Here is a 9,457-nt window from a genome sequence, read left to right as displayed (position 1 = left end):
CTCAGTTCATTACATTCTTAACCAGTACGACTTTATATGTACGTTTGTTGTGATACTTACATTCAATTAGGCATTTATTCATGCATTAATGTGATCACATTCAGACGGGAGACCTAGCCGACCTTCCCTTGCGTGAGTGCCACGAGGGCCAGGGTAAGCTGCGTGCCCATAGGGGCTATTGTTTGCTGGGGAGATAGGCTGACACTCCCCCGTGCGTGTTACTATATCTAACGCATGTAGGGCCACTGGGTAACTCAGCTTTTGTTACAATTTAGCTATCACCTTAAAGTTTCAAGTTTCAGTCATCTGCTTACATGTTCAGTTTACGGTTTCAGACTTTAGTCTATTATTAGTTTTCATACCTTAAATTGCTTACATATTTTCCTGTGGATGTACTTTCTTCTTGTTATGTTTATCCCAGAAGGATCTGCTCCACCTTCTTAGGCGATAGCTCAGAGACTTTCTAGGAATCCTATCGGTGGTACTTAGTCTGTGAGGGCCTGCCTCCTTTTTTTCTTGGATGCATATATTGTTGATCATGTTCCAGACATTACAAGATAGGACTAGCTTTTGCATTTTTCCGCTTTTCTTCTCAGTGGGAATCAGACTCATAATCTACTTACATTGATTTAGTATTCCGAGATATGCCCCGAGGGCATATGTTCTTGTTAGTATTCTTTTAAAAGGTCATGACTCAGCTTAGTGAGTGATTATGGATTTTAAATTTTTGTATTCAGTACCACTTTTAGACGTGAATTATTTAGTTTTATTAATACGTGGGCTATTTAGTTAAATCTACTTACCTTGATTTAGTATTCCGAGATATGCCCCGAGGGCATATGTTCTTGTTAGTATTCTTTTAAAAGGTCGTGACACAATTAGTGAGTGATTATAGATTTAAATTTTTTGTTTTCTGTTCTTAGTTTTAGACTTGAATTATTTAGTTTTATTAATATGTGGGATATTTAGTTAAATCAAATAATTAAATCAAGTTTTACAATTAGTTAGATACAAGGGTTCGCTCGATGGTTTGTTAGAGTTGGGTACCAATTACATCCCAACCCCTGTTACGGGGCGTGACAATTGAGGAGTCTATTAGTTGTGTAAAGTAAGATCGTGGTTAAATTAGTTAGACTTGTTAGTTTATTGTTTATGATTAACCATGGTCAATAATCTTAGTTACACTGTATAATAAATACTGCCGCGGTTAGGACTTTTTGTACCATTTTGATCATTATTGGAAAATACCAAAAAATTAGCTCTCAATATTCAATATGCTCTCTCTATATTAAATTTTTTCTTGTTTCATGTAGCTAGGTTGTTGCTATCACAAAATTTAATAAATCTTTATGTAATTTACTAAATATAAAATGTGTCGTTCTTATTAGACTGACTAAAAAGGAAAAAGCGTCACATAAATTGAGTTGAAGGGAATAATAGGTTAGAATACATGACTCATGCAGAAAAGCTAGTATAAATAAAAGGACAATAAATAAATCATTGTTGAAGACATGTTTTTAGCTACTAACTTACACACCAAGAACTTTCTTTCCTCTTTTTTGTCAAAAAAGTGAAAGTGAAGGTCTTGGATACTTTGCCTTCGCGGGGTCTCTTCCGCAGAAAAGTAACTTATACAAAGACAATCAAGTACAAGGGAGTTATAAGGAGGCATTGAAGAACCAAAAGTCCAAATAGATCTCCAAAAAGATTCAGTGAAACAGTCACAACAGAAGAGGAACTGCTCAAAGGACTTGGTCCTTATTGAGGAACACTGGAGATTGTCGAAGAGGTATTTCATGTCAACTGTGAGAATTGGATTATTAACTCATTCCTATTGTTGGATACTCATTCAGATAATAAGAATTTGCAAAGGAAATTCTACATGAAATTGTCTAAAGTACTGATATGAATATAAACAAAATATATAATTAAATTAACACATTGCTAGATTTGGAGTATCCTCAGTTGACTTCCTCTGAAAACGTCCTTCATCGAAACAAAACTGGGATCATAGGCAAATGGAGAGAAATATCCATATAGAACTGTACTATGCACCTCAAGTTTACTCCAACTATTATTCTTCAAGTTATAAGATATCAAACAGTGGTTGTTTAGATCTGATATCAAAAAGGTGTCTTGATCATCTTCTGATATTCCGATCATAGGTGGAGCAGATGAAAAACTATACCCTTTTAACCAAGTAGACGAAATAATGCAGGTTTTGGTCCATGATTCATGAACTCCATAGTCTTTCATTCTCCATACCATCAATCTGAAATATATTCTCATTATAATCAACTATACAAAGACAATTTCCAACACTTGTTAGCCTCGTTTCTTTCTTTTGATTTTCCAGGGCAGAGGGCAAAAGGATTGTCCTGAACCTCTCTTCGTCGATGTCAAATCCAACTACAATATCAGTACTAGTCTGTGATTATTGTTTTAAGGATTGTGCATACATATTTGCCAACTATCCAGTGAAGAGTTCCACCAAGTGTAATTGCACAAGACCGAAAATAGTACTGGATGGAAGAAACATCCAAATTCCTCCACGTTTCATCATGTCCGAGAGTAAGGATCTCAGCTTTTGCTAAGAGCTTCACAACCCACTCGTAGCTGAGTGACAATTCTATGACTTTAAAGTGTCTAGTTGATGGACTATATCCAAAACCGTAGCCCAAGGTGCAAGTTCTTCATATGACCATCTATTAGCTTTTGGGAGAACAACATACTGTTCTAGTATTGGATTATTAATGTAGAACAAATCATGATGAAGGGAAACTTCAGCTAAACAAAATAATCCTTTGGAAGAGCCTACTGGCAATAGCTCTTCTTTGGGAGATTTGAGTTTCATTGACACCAGAGTGCTTGGGTTATTGCACTGATCATGCTTTCCTTCGAATTCTAACAAATAAGGTGAACCAACACGACTAACAAGATAACTTACATCCATAAGGGCTGTGTGAGTTAAGGATGTTCCCTCAGGATACATATTACTACTAAAATGATCATCAGAAATAAGCTTGTACCAAGTTTTACAAACACACTTACATTGGACGATGGTCTTGATTGGTATTCTTGCGAAGATATCCACCAGAATTCCAGAAGGAAGCTGAGAAGTGGAGTCCTGTACTACACAAGTTGGAATTTGGTTTATTGATTGATTGTTTCTATGGGATGATTCCATGATAAATCTTTCTTTTGTGAACTACAGATGTACTTTTGTGTGCATAGAAATGGAAAATAAGTGTTCACGTCTCTTGTAAAATTATGAGTGATCAGTTAGAATACCCGCTAGACGTGATTGGCACCCAGCAAACACCACCCGCCAGGCGAACCATATATCATACTCTTAATCATTTACAAAAGCACTAAAAGAAAATAAGTGCATGTCCAACAACGTTATTAATGATAAAAATGCGAAATAGTCACCAACCAAATCCATAATCGATTTATGAAAACCAACCAACACTAAGATAAAAAGAATCTCTAGCCCACATCCCACGCTAAGATCATGGAGCATCTAACAGAGTTACATGAGTTTGAGTGTCGGGCATGTAAACACAAAATAAAAGAAATAACTAGAAATAAACTAGATAAAGCTGAAATGGCTGCCTCCACGAACAATGCGGTGGCTCACCTCAGCAACAAAATCCGCTCACGAAGTCTTCAATTACCAGCCTCGTTCTCAACGACAGTATCTGCATGGACATGCAGGTAAGGAGTGAGTTATACATAAATATAACCCAGTAAGATCCTCGACCCGCCACTTCAACTACCCCTGGAACAAGTGTTAGAAAATACAAACACACAACAAGCACCAAAATATTATGCAGATGAATATATCATTATATAATAGCAACCAAGGTCCAAACCACTATTTATCAAATATATTATATCTCAACACAATTTACACTACGAACCATCATAAGTGGTAGTTAAAGAATTAGAGCCCGTTTGGATTGGCTTATAAGTTGCTTATAAGCTGTTTTCAGCTTTTTTGAGCGTTTGGCTGGCCAGCTTAAAGTCATTTTATGCTTAAAATAAGCTCAAATTGGGCCCATTTGACTTAGCTTATCTAAAGCAGCTTATAAGCCAAAAAATATAAGTTAGACTACCCCAACTTATTTTTTTTAGCTTATAAGCTGTTTGCAGCTTATAGCCATAAGCTCATCCAAACAGGCTCTTAGTCAACACTATGAATCCACGGCAACATACACAATGTGCCAAGTATGTCAGGAAGCATACACAATGCTAAGGGAAGCATACACAATGCTCCAATATCATCAAGAAGAATACACAATGCTAAGGGAAGCATACACAATGCCTCAATATAATCACGAAACATACACAATGCTAAGGGAAGCATACACAATGCCCCAAAATCATAGCTCACAGCCATATCACATCACAAAATAATTTATAAAGAGAGTTTTAGATTATTTGAAAATAAAGTATATGCGGTTGGCCTTAAGGACCACTGATTCTGCCAAGCACACACTCGCCCCAACATATGGACCAGGCAGACAAAACATATTTTTAAAACGGGTTTTGAAAAGCAAGTACCCAAAGCTTAAAGTCTCACTTACCTCAAATTCACAATTCAAGCACACTTCCCAATAAATAAAAACTGCATTCTCGAGTCTCCGGATTGCCTCAAACTACACAAAAACGGATTTAGAATGGTCAAAACCCTTAGGGTAAACCACTTCTATATTTTTAGAGGCTTAAACCGTTAAAGTCAAATTTTAAAGGACAAAAACGCCCTCTGGTCAATGTGTTCAAAACCCTACAAGACTTATGTTTTCGGAAAAGCCTTAACGAGAGGATTCTAACGATATATAGAAGTCTAAAATCTGACGCTATTTGCCCTTTCAAATCAATGATTTTGGTTGAAGAACCCTAGAGCTAAACTTTCTAAATTCCTCAAAATATTCCCATGTTTTCACCATAAATATTCACCCATAATTATGTAATAAACTTAAATAAAAGATTAGAGTCATTACCTTGATGATTTGGGATGAAAGTTCTTGTTTTTATCCTCTCTTTTCCTTTCTTTTTCTCCCTTTCTTTTCCTTTGTCCCACTGGTTTTTTTCTCCTTCTTTTGGCACGTCCCCCCCCCCCCCCCCCCCCCCTTTTTTTTTTCTTTTTTCCTTTTCCTTTTCCTTTTTGGACCTGGCCCACTAAATTGCTTTTTTTTCTATTTTCTCTTTAATTCTAATTACGAATTTCTTTTCTTTTAAATTCCTTTTAGCTAAAATTACCAAGTAAATCCTTATTTAAAAATTGGGTTATTACATTCTCCACCACTTCAAATAACGTTCGTCCTCGAACGGATCTAGATCATACCTGTCTCGTCAAATAATTGAGGATATTTATCTCGCATATCCGTATCAGACTCCCAAGTAGCCTCCTCGGTTGGATGATTACGCCACAACACTTTGATTGAAGCTACCTTCTTCGACCTCAATTGTCCCACTTTCCTATCAAGAATAGATATCAGACCCTCCTCATAAGTCAAATTTTCATCGAGCTCCACATCCTCTGGTTGAATCTTATGGCTATCATCACCAACATATCGTCTTAGCATAGACACGTGAAATACAGGATGAACAGCAGACAATATCGGAGGTAAAGCAAGTCTATATGCCACCAACCCAATTCGATCCAAAATCTCATAAGGACCAATGTACCTAGGACTTAACTTACCTTTCCGACCGAATCTCATAACTCCTTTCATAGGGGATACTTTTAGAAAGACTTTTTCCCCCTTCATGAACTCCATATCACGTACTTTCTTATCTGCATAGGACCTTTGTCTGCTTTGTGCTGTCCGAAGCCGTTCTCGTATCAATGCAACTTTTTCCAAGGCTTGCTGAACCAGATTTGGACCTAATAGTTGTGCTTCGCCCGGTTTGAACCATCCAACTGGTGAACGACACCTGCGACCATATAGAGCCTCAAACGGCGCCATCTATATACTCGATTGGTAGCTGTTATTATAAGCAAACTCTGCCAAAGGCAACTGATCGTCCCAATGACCACCAAAATCTTTCGCGCAAGCTCTAAGAATGTCCTCTAAAATCTGAATAACTCGCTCAGACTGTCCATCAGTTTGTGGATGAAAAGCTGTACTCAACTCGACCTGTGAACCCAACGACTTCTGAAAAGACTTCCAAAACTCAGCAGTAAATTGTGCACCTCGATCAGATATTATAGAAATAGGCACACCATGAAGTCGTACTATCTCACGGAGGTAAATATTTGCTAACTGCTCTGCGGTATGAGTAACTCGAACTGGTATAAATGAGTGGATTTGGTGAGTCTATCCACAATCACCCAGACTGAGTCATGTTTCTTGAAAGTATTCAGCAAACCAACTACGAAATACATCGTAATCCTTTCCCCCTTCCACTCTGGGATAATCAAGTTTTGCATTACTCCTCCGGGTTTTTGATGTTCATATTTGACCTGCTGACAATTTAAGCAGCTTGTCACATGTTTCAAAATATCAGCCTTCATACCTTTCCACCAATATAATCCACGCAAGTCTTGGTACATCTTCGTAGCACCTGGGTGGATGGAGTATCGCGAGCTATGAGCCTCTTCAAGAATTAGTTGCTTCACATTACCCACCATAGGAATACACAGTCTACCATGACAACGTAACACGCCTTCACCATCAATAGAGAATGACTTAACGCCTCCATTTTGAGAATGACTTAACGCCCCCATTTTGCACTCGACCTCACAGTCTAGCAAGACGGGGATCTTTATATTGGCAAGCCTTGACCTGCCCCACTAAGGACGATTGTGCCACCATAACTGCAAGTAACCTGCCCTGTAATGTATTATCAGTCCGAACCCCGCGGTTGGCTAATGCCTGAATATCCTTAGCCATAGGTCGTTTTTCAGCAGTAAATCAGGCCAAGCTGCCCATAGACTTTCTACTCAAGGCGTCTGCCACCACATTCACCTTACCAGGATGATACAAAATAGTAAGATCATAATCTTTAAGTAACTCTAACCACCGTCGTTGTCTCAAATTAAGATCTCTTTGCTTGAATATGTATTGCAAACTCTTGTGATCAGTATAGATTTCACACGACTCACCATAAAGATAGTGACGCCAAATCTTGAGTGCAAATACAATTGTGGCCAATTCTAAGTCATGAGTTGGATAATTCTTCTCATGTTTCTTTAGCTGTCGAAACGCATAAGCTACCACTTTACCATTCTACATCAAGACACAACCCAACCCGACTCGAGATGCATCACAATAAATGGTGAAACCACCCTCATCAGTAGGTAAGGTCAAAATAGGAGTCGTAGTCAATGCAGTCTTTAATTTCTGAAAGCTTTTTGAACATTCATCTGACCATTGGAATACCACACCTTTCTGAGTTAAACGTGTCAATGGAGCAGCTATCTTTGAGAAACCCTCCACAAACCTTCTGTAATATCCAGCTAGTCCCATGAAGCTGCGTATCTCTGTGGGAGTAGTGGGTTGAGGCCAATCTCGAACTGCTTCAATTTTCTTTGGATCAACTTGAATCCCATCTCGGGACACCACGTGTCCTAAAAAGAAAACTGTGCTCAACCAGAACTCACATTTTGAGAACTTGGCATATAGCTTTCGTTCCTTAAGTGTCTGTAGCACAATTCTCAAGTGTTGTCCATGCTCAGCCTCACTCCGAGAGTAGACCAAAATATCATCAATGAACAAAATCACAAAATGGTCTAAGTATGGCTTGAATACCCTGTTCATGAGGTCCATAAATGTTGCGGGGGAATTAGTCAGCCCGAATGACATCACCAAAAATTCGAAGTGCCCATATCTTGTCCGAAAAGCTATCTTGGAGATGTCCTCAGTCTTGATTCTCAACTGATGATAACCTGATCTCAAGTCGATTTTGGAAAAATGAGTAGCACTCTGCAGTTGATCAACCAAATCATCAATACGAGACAATGGATACTTATTCTTGATAGTCGCCTTGTTCAGTTGCCTGTAGTCAATGCACATTCTCATCGTGTCATCTTTCTTCTTCACAAATAACACAGGTGCACCCCAAGGCGATACACTAGGCCTAATAAACCAATTAGCTCTTGGAGTTGAGCCTTCAGTTCTCTCAATTAAGCTGGAGCCATACGATATGGAGGAATAGAGATAGGTTGAGTCACTGGAACTAAATCAATGCTGAACTTGATTTCTCTCATCGGGGGTAGGCCGGGTAAATCTTCAAGAAAAACATCCGCAAATTCGCGAACAACAGGAACACTATCAATAGTAACATTCTCCGCTCGAGTATCATGAACGGTGGCAATAAAACCCAACCAACTATGATTAATCATTCGGCGTGCCTTTACATAAGATATTATTTTTCCTTGAGTCACAGGAGTCATGCCTTTCCACACTAAAGTTTCTCCAGGAAAATTAAAACGTATAAGCTTAGCATAGCAATCAACCGATGCATAACATGATGGCAACCAATCCATGCCCATAATCACATCGAAAGCGGACATCGGTAACACACATAGATCAACTACGGTATCCCTGCCCTGAACAGATATCACACAATCTCTATAAACTCTATCCACTAATATACTCCCCCCCCCCCCCCCCCCCCCCACTGGGGTTTCTACCACATACGACACATTAATAGACTCAACTCCCCATTCTAAGAATATAGCAAAAAAAGGAGATACTTACGAATATGTAGAACTGGGATCAATAAGAGCATATGCACCATGAGAACCAATAGTAATAATACATGTGACTACTGCATTAGATGCCTCGACATCCTGTCTGGTCATCGCAAAGAATCTCGGTGGTCCACCCCCTCCCTGAGCAACCTGTGCACCATGTCGACCCTGTCCACGAGCACCATGTGGAGCGGTCCTAGCTGGCTGAATCTGACCCTGTGTAGCTGTAGTAGTTCCCTGCGGCTGTGTAGTAGCTCGACTAGCACCAGTATTTAGCAATATGCCCCTTTTCACCACAAGTAAAACAAGCCCCATCTGCCCCAAAGCAACGACCACTGTGATTTCTACCACAGTAAGAACACCTCGGATGATAACCTGACTGATATGAGCTATTACCCTTCATCTGCATCTGCTGCTGGCCCTGTCTAGCGAAATAACCACTAGAAGACTGCACCACTGATTCTGACTGAGTAGATCTGGACGGCCCACGATAAAAACCACTCTTGCCCCCAGATGGAGCACCACTAAACCCACCTGTGTTACGTGGCTTTTTGCTTTCACGCTCAACTTTTTCCATCTCTAGATAGGATTCGTAACTGAGAGCAGTGTCAACTACATCTGAATAGGTACCATATCGTACATCTCGTACCATAGGACCACGATAGCGATGCTCAATTCCATCCACAAATCGTCTCACCTTCTCTCTCGGATCCTCTACCAAATAAGGTACATACCTGGATAAATCTGTAAACT

This window comes from Lycium barbarum, chromosome 6, assembly GCF_019175385.1.
Source record: "Lycium barbarum isolate Lr01 chromosome 6, ASM1917538v2, whole genome shotgun sequence".
Classification (NCBI taxonomy): Eukaryota; Viridiplantae; Streptophyta; class Magnoliopsida; order Solanales; family Solanaceae; genus Lycium; species Lycium barbarum.
The sequence above is the reverse complement of the archived record's forward strand: the minus strand, read 5'-3'. Positions refer to the sequence as shown.